Here is a 16,244-nt window from a genome sequence, read left to right as displayed (position 1 = left end):
TTTAATCTGTGCGACCTAAAAATAAATTTGGGAGTAATGTTATATGTGCAGAACATGAGCATATCTGTTCACTAATGACACGTCCGATTTGCGAACTAATGACTCCTTTGAACCGATTCACTTTAATGAATGCTTAAACTGATCTGGGTCGAGTTTCCATATTAATGATGTATCTTAGCTCTGAAGAGCGCATTCTGTTCAAGGTTATAAACGCTCGCCGCAATTCCACACGCTTTTTCCCTAAACATTTACTTGAAATGAACATGTTCTACATGCTGCTTAAGAGTCACTGTCCATTCGCGAAATTCGTGCTGAAATACAACTTATGGAATCGTATTCTGAACGTTCAACCTAATAATCATCATCTGTTGTGGATTAGCAATCATAGAAGTCTATAATAAAGAACATACCTACAGGCGGAGGCACTGACAAAATGGCTGAACAAAAACACAACAAAAGATACCTTTCAAAAATATAGAGGGAAATAAAGATGTTATTTTTAATAGATGTAAAGGACACCATAGAAATAGTGAAAAAACAAAACATCTGGGAGGACAAAAAATCCATAGTTATTGGCTAGTTTTCGTGCAGGTCAGCAGCAAGTCATTGACAGATTTTTTTGGAATTCATCCCTATTTTGCCCAGTCTTTGAAGCACATTTTTCCCACATTACTCTTTTTTTTTTTTTTGTAGTTCAATCATTTAATTTAGATGTGTATTTATATTTTTCTTCCCTTTTTAATTATTTAATTTATAAATTAGTTTAAACAAAATGTGTGTAATCTGCCAGTTGTCCTGCAGGTGACCTCATAAATCTCTCTTTTTATGATGTACTTGGAGATTTACGATTAATCCAGAGCACTAGAGCACTAGATTTTCAAGTGCTACTTAAGTTACAATGCTTCTGGGAAACAAACCATAATATTAAGATCAGTCATAAGATCGTTTTTACGTACTTCTTAGGCTTCCGATGCTTTTTGGAAATGCAGCCCTGTCCAACACTGAACTCACGAGACTTCTGAATTGGTGTATAATAAATAGGTAATACTTAAAAATAATGTTCCATTTATTAAACTCTAGTTAACTACATTAGTTAACATTTACTATTAATAAACTGCACTTTATTGTAAATTTAGGCAACTAATAGGCTAAATTTTTTAAATCAACATTTATTCCTATTCCTATTCATGCTTACCTAAGTAAAATACATTGTATTCTTACATTCCCAGCATTCATTTAGTCATGGCCAATCTTGCTCTGAACAGTCCAGATGTAAAAAACATAGATGAGGGGGTGAAGAATCAGTTTATATGTAGCTGGATGTAGGAGACTGAAACAGAAGTAGTCTAAATCAACACTCTAAAAACGGCTGGGTTATTTTTTAACCCAAAATGCTGGGTTGAGTCTGTTGGGTCATTTTGTTGGGTTATTTAATTTCTTTTTAAACACTTTTGGGTAGTTTCAATTTACCAGGTGTTGGGTTAAACCTGCTGGGTTGCGTCGCTGGGTTGTTTCAGGCCAGCGCTGGGTTATTTAACGCGCCTTGAAGATGTTTAAATCGCTCCCCAACTGTCACTTTGGAAGAACAACGGGGCAAAGCCACGGCTTTCAACTGTTTTAAGGTAAGTTTATTTAATGTTTTCAATAATAATTATTTTAAATTGGCAGAATTATAACTTTTTTTTTGCAGCAACAATACTGTTAAACGTCTACAGGCCAACATTATTTACGTTAAATGATGAACTGTTTACCTCAAACGGCCAACCTACGTTACACGACTCGCATAATCGTGTTAAGGTATCTGAGACGACAGATTAATAAAATTTTATTAAGTTTCAGACAGTGACTGATGGCTGAAATATGCGAATACCTGTGAAAATAGAGGAAAAAGTAGTTTCTGACACTGAAAAGCGAATTTGATATTTAAGTGAGTCAAATGAGTTCAAAAAGTGAATACGACTTTCTGCTCTAATGTAAACGCCTGCAGTTGTCCATATCGACATGTAAATCATACAAATTACGTACAATATAGTCGGACCGCAGGTCTAAAAGAACCGACGACCCAGTTCAAGTAAACCGGTTCAGTAATTCTCAAACAAAGTGATTCCCGGAAAAGAATCGACGTCTCAGGGCATTTCAAAGTGGCCGCGTTAGTGAAGTGATTTGATGCTTTTGTGGTTTATAAAGTCTTTTTACATACAAATTATAATTCAAAATGTGTTTTTTTCCTGTCAGAAAAGCGCATGGATACATTTGTGAGAGAAAAACTCGTCGAGTGCAGTCTTATTGAGGCGTCTAACGGTAAGTTCGTGTTTATTATACATTTTACATAATTGTTTGTCTGTGATAATCAACTAACGTTAACCCTCACGTAACTTAAAGGGACAGTGAGTAGGAATTACTCCCATCTAGTGGTGAAATTGTATTTTGCATTCAAACTAATTTTGCTCTCCAGCGCCTCGCTTTTTCAAATGCGCGTTGCATCTACGGTAGGCGATATGTACCAAAAAGCTTTGACAGGATGTCTTCTAATAGCACTTCGTCGAGTTTTCCTTCAGGTGAACAGGTGTGTTATTTCAAACAAACTGCAACATGACAACTAACAAACGAATGTTACAGTATGAATTACTGACTGTGGAAAACATGAAATATTGTAATTAGTAGTTATGTCTTCTTTATTCGTTATATTTTCTGAATTATATGCATTGTTAGATATAAAAAAATATTATAATATAGATTGTAACACTGACTTACCTGTCGAGAAGAAAACTGGCCTCTTCAGCGTCTCTTTTGAAATCTTTATCAAGCATTAGCTCTTTCCACCTAGAAAAAGCTTTCCCAACATTGACTCTTATTTTCTGTAATCTACGGTCACGTTTCCTTTTACGTTCTATTTTTGACTGTTTTGGCGACTATGTTTTCTTCTCCTGTGGCGCGGCATATGTATGGTCCATAATAAGAATGCAATCCAGACTTTTAAACTTGCCGGTGCAGTTTCAAGCGCCTCTCACTGATCTGCACCTGCGTTTCTGGCTCTGACCGAAAACGCGCTGTGGAAACGCGTTGGCTTAGTACTTTTTGTCCCTCTCTGCTATTATAGTTTTGCAAGATGGCGGAACTACATGGAAGCCTCCGTCGACCTACCCGTCCCATGTATATAAAGATAATAAATTCTTCATTTACAAGGATTAGTTTAAACATTGGCATAGGTATTTGTACACCATTGAGGGCATATTTATGAATAAAAATATTGATTTTAGATAATAAAATACCTAAAAAGTTACTTATTGTCCCTTTAAACGCACATATATTTTTATTTTGTGCTATAGTTAAAGCTGCACCAGAATGTACCTAATTTATGAGCGTAAACATCATATATTAATTTTCCAGATCGTGTTTTTGACTTGTCCTTATCACTTTGGTACATCTATAAGTTTTTATATATTGACTGTTTTACCTACGTGACTTGTCATAGAAATGTCTGTGTGCGCGCATGCAGTGTGATCTCCCTTATCTGTGCCAGTGACTGTGTGTGTTTGATATAGCCAGCATATTAACATAAAACTGTGATTTATAATGACTGGAACATCCCATTGATTAGACAGTTTGAAAGCACACCTTTCAGCCAATCACTATATCATACTCTGCTTCTGTAGACCAACTCATAGGTGAATTTAACTCATAATCATGATGGGTCAATTTCATGATTAACTTCACACAGTTTATTGAACTGAATCACTGTTATTAAAACAATTTGTATTTTTTCTTTTTTTTTAACTTTATTTTAAATGTTGGAACAAACATGGAATTCCTTAACTGAACAGAGTCCACAAAACCCCATCCAATTGTGGCGATTTAAAAATGACAGCAGATCTCTCAGGCATTGATCATAATCAATGGACAGGTAAGGATATTCTGGACTATTTTCAAAAGGAATTGCAAATTGTATATTTAATTGTATTTTTCCACATGTGGACATATACATTGTGAAATAGTCCAAACTCAATTGAAAAGCATTTGTATTTCAGATGCCTTACACAGAAAGCTGTCAATTTGTGTCAAGGGTGGGACTATACTATGGGGCGTGTTTGTATTGGGAGATATTTTGTAGTTTTTACCCCAAATCTCTCACTGTTTGCACTCTGATGCACGTCAGCAAACAACATTGCAGTTCTACTCTTATTTACCTAGTTGCATCTTACCCTGTATTTTATTCCTCCGGTGAAAAGCATTTGGTTAATGGTGAATATTGACCAATAGTACCATGTGGCTCTAACAGTTAGCAGGGGATAGTAGCTGCATTTGGGGTAAAAATGTGTGAGGTGCCAAGAATATAGGGAGATCCGGGTTGCACTGTCTGTTCTTTATCACACATCTCTTGGAGCGGCAGCTGCCTTTAGTAGTGCCTTAACCTCCATTGTTCAAAGCATTTTGCACAGTTGTCTTTGAGTGACATCACCTCCCAATACAAACACTCTCCATAGTATGGTCCCACCTCTGACAAAAATTGACAGTTTTCAATGTGAGGCATTGGAAATTGAGATGCTAAAGATTCCATTTGAGTTTTGGCAGGTAACATGTGCGACACAGTGAAAAAACAGACATGGTAATTCATAAAACCTCATGTACTTGTTCTTATGTTGCATCTATGCTAACATTAGTCTGTTTCTCTCTTATTCCAAGGTCACCGTAGCCACCCGTATCCAGTACGTATCCAGACCAGATGGACATCATCATCTAGAAAGGACCTCTACATCCCTGAAAGACAGCGGAGACCAGGACAAATAGAGCCCCAGATACAGATCCCCTGTAAAGACCTTGTCTCAGAGGAGCACCAGGACAAGACCACAGGAAACAGATGATTCTTCTGCACAATCTGACTTTGCTGCAGCCTGCAATTGAACTACTGGTTTCGTCTGGTCAGAGGAGAACTGGCCAGCCAACTGAGCCTTGTTTCTCCCAAGGATTTTTCTCCATTCTGTCACCGATGGAGTTTTGGTTCCTTGTTTTTCTTTAGTTGGGGACAATTAATATCAAGCGATATCATCCACTTGATTGCACAGAGGGACGATACATCACTGAATCAATGACGAACTGACTTTAACTGAAAACTGAGTGTTTACTTTTGTCCCTTTGCATTATTACACACTATTTTCCTATTTAATACTGTTAAGCTGCTATGATGCAGTATTTGATCAATATGACAGGCTTATTACTCATAATACATGGAAAATACAGCTACAAACTGACTTTGTTTTTCCATTTGAAATTTGGCAGTCACTGTGCATTCATGAAAACTGAAACCGTAATTTTTGTTCAGTGTTTTTGAAACAGTGTTTTTGTTCAAGATTTGCAATTGTGTTTGGATTGTCACAATTTGTCACATGTGGAAAACGCAATTGAAAATATAATTAGCAATTCCTTTTGAAAATTGTCCTTCCATAGACAGGCTCTATAATGGAGTACACTGCTCTCAGGTGTAGATCTTTGCTTCAGAGCTTAAGTGTTTGACAATATTTCACCCAAAAATGAAAATTGTCACTAATTATTCACCCTGGTCTGAAAGCTCTCGAATATCAACGAAAATATCTTAACTTGTGTTCTGAAGATGAACGAAGGGCTTACGGGTTTGTAACGACATGAAGTTGAGTAATAAATGACAGAATTTTCATTTTTGGGTGAACTATATGTTGAACTACCCTAAGCAGTGCACATCTACCTACGTAGGAGTCTTTATATACTTGATATAAATTTAAGGACATCTTTAAATGATTTTACATTTAAATTTAAAGAATGTTAATTGTCAATGTCATTTCACTGTGTATTTAAATAGCTAAAAATCTCAAAATGTAATAGTTAAACAGCTAGACACAGGTCATTCAGAAATAATTTTCTTATTTATTGCAACTGTATTTCTGTGATTTTTATTTATTTATTTTGCATTTGCTGGAAACAAAAAAGGGAAAATTCCATGTTGTTTGTCATTGGTACAAATTTTTGAATGTCAGATGGCATTAAAAATATTTTTTAACAGTCTAAATAACCTGTATTCTTCATTATTTATTAATCCATGATTGCTTTGTTAAGCAAAAGTGAAATTATGAGAATAACCCAGCAAGAATAACCCAGAATCATAAAAATGCAAACCCACAAATGGTAAAAATGACTCTATCTTGGGTTTTCTCAATAACCCAGTGTAAATTAAAATATGTAAACCAGCATGCTGGGTTACTTTAATCCGGCACGTGTTCTGTCCAATATTTACCCAGTGCTGGGTTGCCAATTGGGTTATTTTTAACCCAGCCATTTTTAGAGTGAATGTACACTGTTTTGTAGGGATGCACCGAAATGTAAATTCTTGGCCGAAACCGAAAACCGAAAAAGAGAAAACCAAGGCCGAAAACCGAAACCGAAACACCGAAAGAAATTATGCCAATTATTAGTACCATTGCATTAATTGCTTTGACCGTGTACTAACTTTACTAAAATAGAGACATTGCAATTGCATAAATTAATATTAAAGTTTCAAAGATAATTACAATAACATAACTTATTAAAACAAAAAAAAATACATAAAAATACATAATTACAAATGATGCAAATATTTATTAAGCACATTGCAACAATGCACAGTATAAAATAAAATTCAAACTAAAAATGTATCCCATTCGTGTATATTTAATAATAATGTACAGGCCTACTGGCCTGCAGAAAGGTTTTAAAATGAACAGTTCTCTCATAAAAACAAAGTGCATTTAGGTGAAGTGTATTTGAAAATTTTCTATGTAGGACTAGAAAGTGCATTACTTCTCCAGTAGGCAAGACTGTTATCACTTCTGGGGATGGGGACTTCAGACAGATAACCATCTAGCTGTTGAGCAGTTGAGCTTGTCATCTGCCTGACATTTGAGAAATATTTGAGAGAGTGTATTTAAATAGGGCCAGGGCATAAATAAACATTTTTATCAAATTAAAGCAGAAATCTAGCAGAAAATCTAGCATAAATATGGCTACAATCTGATTTTATGTATGTATATATGTTTGTGTGTGTGTGTGTGTGTGTATATATATATATATATATATATATATATATATATATATATATATATATAGTAGCCTAAGAACAAAATAGCCAATGTATTATTATTATTTGAGGCACTTTCTTGCAGAATTCCACTGAACATATCAGACAACGAGGGTGCATGCCACTCATCTGGTGCAGAGACCAGTCTTTTTTTCTGCCCTCTGATCTCAGTCTCCTGCGCTTAGCGCTTCTCTTTCTCCACGCGGGTTCTCCGCATCCAGCGCGGCCTGGATCATTTCTCGTGCGCGCTGCCTTATTTCCGCATTCCAAGTAATGGTCTTTATGACGCGGATCAAGCACATTCGCGATGAAGTGCAGAGGATCCGAAAAGATCTCAGTGAGACGTGTGCTAACAGACTCTATAAGACTGTACTTTTCTTTGTTTTTACTTCGTGGTCCGTCTTAATCTCTTTGTTAGGAGACGTTTTAGTGCTGCGAATAAAGGAATACGAAGAGAGAGATTGTTCTCACTTGTGTTAAGTGAATGTCGCGTGGAGCTCGTGGTCTGCGCTATGCAGGTGCACGTGCATGTCGCGGTTTCTGTTTGCGTCATCACAACATTTCGGCCGTGTTGTTTCGGTGATAAAAGTCTATAGGCCAAAAACCGAAAAGGCCATTTTCGGCCGAAAATTTTAGGTGGCCGAAATTTCGGTGCATCCCTACTGTTTTGCACTGCTTGCAATGTTTTCAGTAAATGTATATAAATTATGTCACTGTGTGTGTGTGTGTGGGGGGGGGGGGGGGGGCTGTTGCCGTGTCATGTTAAGTGCACTGTATAGTTTCCTGATTTTTTTTCCTTTGCCAATCACACCTATGAAATTCCTGCTTTCAGCTGGTCATTTTCAGAAACCTAAATATTTTTGTTACTGTGTAGGAACACAGGACATTTTTTGAAGTCTAAATATACCTTCTGCTGTTCATATCTTAAGCAGTGGTAACAGCATGACTCTTGTAGGTGTAGGCAGTGCCATTTTAGCTAAGATTATAACTAAAGCTAAAATAAAAGAAGAGGGGGAAAGAAGCACACATTACTGTGGATACCATTCAAAGAATGTTATCCAAGAGATAAAAATCAAAGGGCTGTCTGAGTCTCTTGGTCTTCCCACAGAAGTTTCTGGACAGGTGGGGTTGATACTACCTCTTCAGTATGACTGGAGGGCTTGTGTACTGATTTTACACAGACAGTCCACCACTCACGAGGCACTGATACTAGAACAGTGTGTGTAGTGATGAGTCATTCTGACTAAAAATTGACATACAGACTGCATTGTATTACATTGTTACAAAGAGGTTATTACATTAATAATAGTTGATGGCAGGCAGATGAATATTCCACCACTCCTTAGGTGTACATGATGTTTCTTAGCTGGAGTGAATTATTCCCCTTATACTATGGTTACTACACCCCAAAATATTGTCATTAAATCAACCTAGGAGTTGTGATGGATCATCAGTTTAGCTTCAAAGACCATATGGCTACAACAACCTGGTCTTGCAAATTTGCCTTATACAACATTAGGAAGATTAGACCCTCCCTGTCAGAGCAAGCCACCCAACTTCTTGTCCAAACTTTTGTTCTTTCCAGACTGGACTATTGTAATGCTCTCCTGGCGGGCCTTCATGCATATACTATCAAAACTCTGCAACTGATCCAGAATGCTCATCTTTAATGAGCCAAAAACAGCTCTCATTACTCCTCTCCTCATCAGGTTACACTGGCTACCAGTAGCTGCTTGGATCAAATTCGAGGTACTGATGCTTGCCTTCAAGACGACCACTGGCACGGCACCAACATACCTAAGCTTACTAGTTCAATCTTATGTGCCCTCCAGAAGTTTGCGCTCTGCAAGTGAAGGTTAAAAAAATCACTCTCACTGACCTTTTCCTGGACTGTGCCCAGTTGGTGGAATGACCTCCAAATCTCAGTTTGAACAGCGAGTCTTTACTCATGTTCAAAAAACATCTTAAGGCTCATCTTTTTCTCCAGCACTTAACCAACTAATACTAGTACTTACCTTTTCTAATCTATCATATTCTTAAAAAAAAAAAAAAAGAGAGAAAAAAAAAACCTGGCTACGTGTTCTGTACTATACTAACTGAGACTTGTCATGGCACTGTTGTTGTTCTCATGTTGATCTGATTACTTCTATTGTTCTCATTTGTATGTCACTTTGGATAAAAGCGTCTGCTGAATGATTAAATGTAAATCAAGAACTGTGCTATTGCCACATCACTACTGAGAACCGTCAAAAGTAGCTTTTCAGATTAATTGGTTTGGTGGGTTTTGGTTCTTTTGCTGTAGTTGTAAGAACCTTCAAAATGACTGAAATTATTTGGTGATGTGAAATGGAATTTTATTGAGAATTGTGGTTAGGGTTGAATGACTTCTGATTTTTTTTTAAGGTGACTTTTATGTGATGAAAGTCGAGTCAAATTTGACTTAGCACTGATGACGTCATTAGTGAACGAATAAGTCTGGAGCTGTGACAAACTCCTTATATGCTTGAACTCAATTTTATTGAGAAATCACAGAACAGTGTTGACAATACATTTCCGTGCTGAATTATTCTGTGTGCATGTGATCTGTGAGTAATGTACAAGCTACTGTAGCTGATGTGTGGATGGTACAACGCAGCCATACATTAGATTAGAATGGCGGATAACTTACCTCTACAATAAGCTGTTTAAAATGTGCATTCTCCCATTCATTTTCGAGCATCCGGTAATATAATCACACATCTTATGGATCACTTTCAGAGTATACATTTATTTGTCATTTTAACAGTTTGGAAATGGAGCGTTTGTGGAAGACCTTCAAATGTATTTTTATCCTATTGAGCACTCTATAGGACCAGCGACTAGTCAATGTCCAGCTTAATGAATCATGGCAGAGCATTGAAGTTAACTAGACGACTAGTCAATTAGTCGATGCAACCCTAACTGTGAAGACCTACCTGGAATTACTGTAAGTGTTTTTCCTGGAAAATAGTTGTGCACATTAGTAACATGTTTGTCAACAAATCAGATTCAATTCAGAAGAATTCAACAGCCCTGTAGTTTAAATGCTAATAAATTACATATTACTGTTAAATATATTTAATAAATAGTACTGTTCAGATGACTTAACTGAGGGTTCATCGTATTGTTTTTAGTAATACTTATCACAGACATTGCATGATAATATACTACACATTACTGTAGCATATGAATAAAGCAGTCCTGTTCAAGCAAGTTAACTGGGTTTTCATATTTTGTTATTAGTTTTATTGTCAGGCTAAATAATGACTTTATATAGTCTTCATAATTTTTGCTTTTGCATTTATATTATGCACAAAATAAGTTACAAACTATCAAAGGCAAATATAAAATACCCATTTTTATCTAACCACTGAATCACACATGGATGAAATGAATGAATGTATGTATAAATTAATTAATGAATTCAATGGAAGTCAATGCAAATTTAAACTGTTTGATTCCCATCATGCTTCAAATGGATATTCTAGCACTTCTCTACATTTTAACACTTAAGACAATTTAAGTGACAAAGGTACAGTATTAATACAAATGATTCATATAATTTAAGAGGCCATGTCATTTAATCAAAATGTTGAAATAACTGAAATACTCCATTGAGGAAGGCTAGAGATTTTTGCTGTGCATGCAGTATTCACCTGAGAAATACTGAGTTGACAATTTTATAATTACTTTAGTTTGCAATATGAAACACTCCGGAGTAAAAATCCTGTTGAAAAGTGAGTGAGGTGACTGACCTCTGGGATACACATCAAACAGCACATCCATACTATGTGCAAACACTCATAAACACACACCTCCTTACACAGGCCATTACCACCTAACCAACTTGTCTGAAGCAGCAAATAACATGTCAGAATTCCCTATGTGGCCACCATATTTACAGCATTAGAGCCCGGCACACTCTAATGATGTGTTTTATCTCCTTGCTTTTATGGCTGACATCTCCCTGACACACACAGATATAGACACACACCTACCCGATGCTTTTCATGCATCTTATCTGATCAGCAATAGTAGGCACTTGAGTTGACCTTTTGATGGTGGATGTTTGACCTTGGATTTCCTTGTCACTCAGCCCTTGATTCTTCAGGAAAAAGTCTATGTTTATCAGAATCTCATTTAGACAGAGTAAAAAATATAATGCCTGCCCAGGCCAAAACTCATCAGTCAGAGGGAGACAGGGTGAGAGGTGATGGCTTGCAGAGCTGTCTCTCTGACCTAGACTTATTTAGAGAATGGGGGTGGGGATTACTGGTCATTCTAGGGATGGGGAACAATGGTCAGTTAATCAACTAGTTATAATAGTTATCCAACGACTAACCCCCTACACACACATATATATATATATATATATATATATATATATGTGTGTGTGTGTGTGTGTGTGTGTGTGTGTGTGTGTGTGTGTGTGTGTGTGTGTGTGTGTGTGTCTCATTTGCTTACAGAATATAACAGCATTTTTATGTAAGGCAAAATTAAAAACATTTGATTCCAACAAGCTAAAAATAGAGTGAGCAGCATACACCTCAAAATTATCAACTTGTTGATGAGGTAAACAACTCTGAGCATTACAACATACTCTCTAAGCCCAACTCTACAATTACCAAAATCTACTGGAGCCTCTCAACCATTTTCCAGCAAAGATCACATACTGACATGCAAATCCACAATATTTTAATTAATTTCCTTTCAAAAACTTACCACTCAAGCCTAGAAAGTTTACAAATGAAACAAACTAACTTTCAAGCAATGTTAAGTTCCCTACCTTTTGATGTTTTGTGTATTAAATTCCTGGTCTTGGAGATCTTGATGGAGTTTACTGCCTGAATGGCTATTTTTAGCATTTCCTTCCTAAACCGTATTTGGTGGTCTCCACCTCCGCATACTAATTTAACAGGCATGACAACAGTGTAAAGCTGGACTCAGCTGTCTGAAGTTATCACCATGCTTGAGTGTACAGCCAGGCTTCCTGACTGGGCCAATAGACTATTTAAAGGCGCTTATTATGAAACATGGCTCATTTTGCCAATAGAGATGCTTCCTAGCTAAAACCATTCTGCCAAAAGATGCAGTAATAATATAAATATACTAGAGCTCTGTATTAATGTATGACAGCGCTGGATTAATAGTACTCAAAAAATAGCTAGGTTTGGCCCTAAACCCTAACTCTGAGTATAAGCAATAGTGCTAGAGTCTTCTTTAACTTAAGCAAATTTTACAGAATGTCCAATACTGTGTTTGTGTGTGTGTGTGCACGCGCATGCGTGTATGCATGTGTATGAGTGAAAAAACAATCTGAATATTTTGAAAATGTTTTTGTTTTAGTGAAAGTGACGAAAGTGAAAGTGACGTGACATTCAGCCAAGTATGGTGACCCATACTCAGAATTTGTGCTCTGCATTTAACCCATCCGAAGTGCACACACACAGTGCAGTGAACACACACACACACTGTGAACACACACCCGGAGCAGTGGGCAGCCATTTATGCTGCGGCGCCCGGGGAGCAGTTGGTGGTTCAATGCCTTGCTCAGGGGCACCTAGGTCGTGGTATTGAGGGTGGAGAGAGAACTGTACATGCACTCCACCCTTCAATTGGGAGTCCAACTCTCTTACCATTAGGCCACGACTTCCCCTTTTTAATTTTGCTGATAAGAGCTTTCAGCTCATGAAAATAAAAATAAAATCCAGTATCTTAAAACATTAGAATATTCACATTTGAGTTTCATTAAATGACCATCCATACAGTATACATTTCAATTATCTCTTGTTCTTTGTAACTGCAATACTGGGGAAAGACTGCTGACTTGGCAATGGTCCAGAAGGCAATCATTGACACCCTCCACAAAGAGAGTAGGTCACAGAAGGCCATTTCTGAAAGGTGTGGTTGTTCACAGAGTGCTGTATCAAGGCATATTAAATGCAAAGTTTACTGGAAGGATGAAATTGGGAAGGAAAAGGTGTACAAGCAACAGGGATGACCACAAGCTTGAGAATACTGTAAAGCAAAGCCATTTTAAACATGTGGAAGAACTTCAAAAGGAGTGAACTGACGCTGAAGCCAGTTCATCAAGGGTCACCACGCTCAGATGTCTTCGGGAAAAGGGCTACCAAGACACTTCTGAAACAATACTTGATTGGCCAGCCAACATGCCTGACCTGAACTCCATATGTAATCCATGGGATAATTTTAAGAGAAAGATGAGAAACAGTTGATCCAACAATACAGACGAGCAGAACAATTTGAACTTTTCTGTTTTGCAAATCCTTTTTTTTTTGGTCCTAGGATATGTATATATATATATATATATATATATATATATATATATATATATATATATATATAGAGAGAGAGAGAGAGAGAGAGAGAGAGAGAGAGAGAGAGAGAGAGAGAGAGAGTGTGTCTGGCCAGTTATACAGCAACGCGAGATGATCTCTGAAGATCTGAGCTGAATTTGGTGAAACATTAATGTTCTAGTCTGTGTCAATTACTCTGATAATAAATAACAATAATAATGTTACCAGTATTTTTCGGACTATAAGTCGCACCTAAGTATAAGTTGCAATATACGTCATGACGAGAGAATGGGCTTTTGTCTCAACTGCACGGATGTGGTGGTCTTCTGCGCTGCCCTGGTTGGCTCCTGTCTCGACCGCACAGTTGTGGTGGTCTTCTGCGCCGCCCTGGTGGGCTTTGGTCTTGACCGCACGGATGTGGTGGTCCTCTGCGCCGCCCTGATGGGCTTCTGTCTCGACCGCACGGATGTGGTGGTCTTCTGCGCCGCCCTGGTTGGTTTCGGTCTCGACCGCACGGTTGAGGTGGTCTTCTGCGCCGCCCTGGTGGGCTTCTGTCTCGACCACACAGCTGTGGTGATCTTCTGCTCCACCCTGGTGGGTTTCTGACTCAACTGCATGGCTCCAGTTCCACCTTGCTCCACCCTGGATAACTGCCCTGTCGGTTCGGCCCTGGGCCACTGAACTTTCTGTCCTTCCTGGACTTGTGTTTTGTTGTTGTTGTTGTTTTTTGCCCTCTTCTCTCTGTTTTCCTCTATGGACCTGGCCCTCCGTCTCTCCCCCTGATCCTCCGCCGGCCCTCCTCCCTCCTGTGCTCCTTGTTTTTGTTTTGCACTTCTTGTCTCTGTTTCCCCATTTTTACCTGGCCCTCCGTCCCTCTCCCTGGTCGTCCATCGCTCCACCTCCCTCCTGGTATCTGTGTCCCTTGGTCTCATCTTGGTTTTGGGTGGAGCATCTGGTAGCTGCTCCATGGAGGAGGGGGTAATGTCACGCTGTCTGGTCTCTGTTTCCCTTGGTGTCCACTAGTGGTCTCACTTCCCCATAGGCACCTCACCGCAGGCACTACAATTCCCACTAAGCCTTGTCCGTTCATCACGGTAATTGCACACCTGTTAATTGCACTCAGGTGTCTTCACTTTCATAGTCATTATCCTGCCTATTTAAACCGTTCTGTTTCTGTTTTTGTCATGGAGTCCTTACTTTCCGTCACCTAGTTTCCTCACGTTTCCTAGTCCTTGAGTTCCTGTTCTTGTTCCTGTTGTTTGTTTGTTTGTTTGTTTCCGTTTGGATTGATGTTGGTTATGACCCCGGCTTGTTTTTGACTCTGATTTGGATTACCCTTATGTTACGACCCTATTTAGGGACCAACATAAGAAAGCCATTCTAAAGGCAACAAACACCACAGTGGCCAGGGCAAAAGTTTAAGTTTTAATCCACAGGTAAAATTAATATCCAAAAATAGGAAAATAGCAAAAGTGTATAACAAACGAATCCTAAATAAGGACTGGTGAGCTAACTAATCTAAACTACCACTAACTCAAGAGTCAAGGAAACTTCCTATCTCCCGGGGAAAAAATCAAACAGCAAAAGTCTTCCGGGTCAGCTCACTTACCCATGCTTTCTATATACACTGTGGTAACTAAACAGTCAGTCTCTCACCAGCCTTAAACAAAAAAATGCGAAACAAGACTAAACACAAAACAGAGTTCCCAGGGCAAGTCTCCATTGAAGTGCCAGCAGCTCTTAAATAGGTAGAGGCTTCAGGTGTTTGTAATGGTCTCCGCCCACATCCAATTAGCAGCTGCACTCAGGAAAGGAAAGAGAGAAAGAGCAGGGGCTCGTAACACCCCCATACTTAAAACATTAAATATAATTTAAACAAATTATTTTTAATGAATTGAATACTCCAACTATAAAATGGGAAACTCCACAACAGACCAAATGTCCCAATACACAACTTAAATTTTATTTGACTAAAGTATTGGTGAACTCAACTTTATTAAAATCTTGGAAGTCATACTCACTTGGCAGTTGCTTGGACAGAGCTCAGATAATGGTGCAGGCAGGAAATGTGTCTCACGCTAAAAATAAGACACGCTCTCAACAAGTTGTTCAGGCCTGACCCAGCAACTCCAGAGACCAAAAAGGACTTAATCTCATTATAAAATCTTAACAGGGACTTTGAGTGTCAAAGCCCTTTTTACTTTGACTCAAAAAGATGGAGGTCTAGGTAAGAAGCTACTCACTAGATTTAAGGTTTAGAATGGTGCTTCCTAAACCTGCTGTTCAATCAAGAACACTGCCATAGTCCCAGGAAAGCAATTCTTGAATTCCTCAAGAATTACCTTCTCTCCAGGATGAGCAAGATCTGTAGGATTTCATGGTATCTTAGAATTGCAGTTTTAACAGCCTCAATCTAAAATCTGGTCAGAAGGGAAAGAAACACTTGAGCCACCGGTTAAAATGCATTGAAGCAGTAAGGTCCATACACACTTAGCCCAACGAAGTTACAACTACACATTCAAAATGAGTAAAGTTTTTCCTATATCCTTCTATGAAGGGAAGGACCAAACAAATGTTTACAAACAGCAAAGTCCTCACTAGCTCAGTTGTTACAAGCTGTTTGACTCTTACTGCTCAGTTCAAATTTTTCAAACGCAGGAGTTCTCCCTCTCCCGTGCCAATTTTCCTGACTCCAGTTCTAACCTTCTCAGCTTGGTCAATTTCAATTCGTTTTTCCTTTAACCTGCAGTTCATGGAGTTAAAATTCCTTCACATTGAGACTTCAACAAAAGGAGTCTTTATGCAAATCAAACTGACTATTCTGC

The 16,244-nt window shown here is 38.2% G+C and overlaps 1 protein-coding gene across 1 annotated transcript in view; it reads right to left on the bottom strand.

Moving 5' to 3' along the window:
* The window catches only part of sgcd (sarcoglycan, delta (dystrophin-associated glycoprotein)), a 471,077-nt gene extending 459,083 nt beyond the window's left edge, over positions 1 to 11,994 (bottom strand). Inside the window, exon 1 of the mRNA XM_026195716.1 lies at positions 11,889 to 11,994. The gene's annotated coding sequence lies outside the window, so the exon portion shown is untranslated. The remainder of the gene's footprint in view (positions 1 to 11,888) is intronic.
* Between the last annotated feature and the right edge of the window lie 4,250 nt (positions 11,995 to 16,244).

The sequence above is a fragment of the Carassius auratus genome, chromosome 21, assembly GCF_003368295.1.
Source record: "Carassius auratus strain Wakin chromosome 21, ASM336829v1, whole genome shotgun sequence".
Taxonomy (NCBI): domain Eukaryota; kingdom Metazoa; phylum Chordata; class Actinopteri; order Cypriniformes; family Cyprinidae; genus Carassius; species Carassius auratus.
The sequence above is the reverse complement of the archived record's forward strand: the minus strand, read 5'-3'. Positions and strand labels throughout refer to the sequence as shown.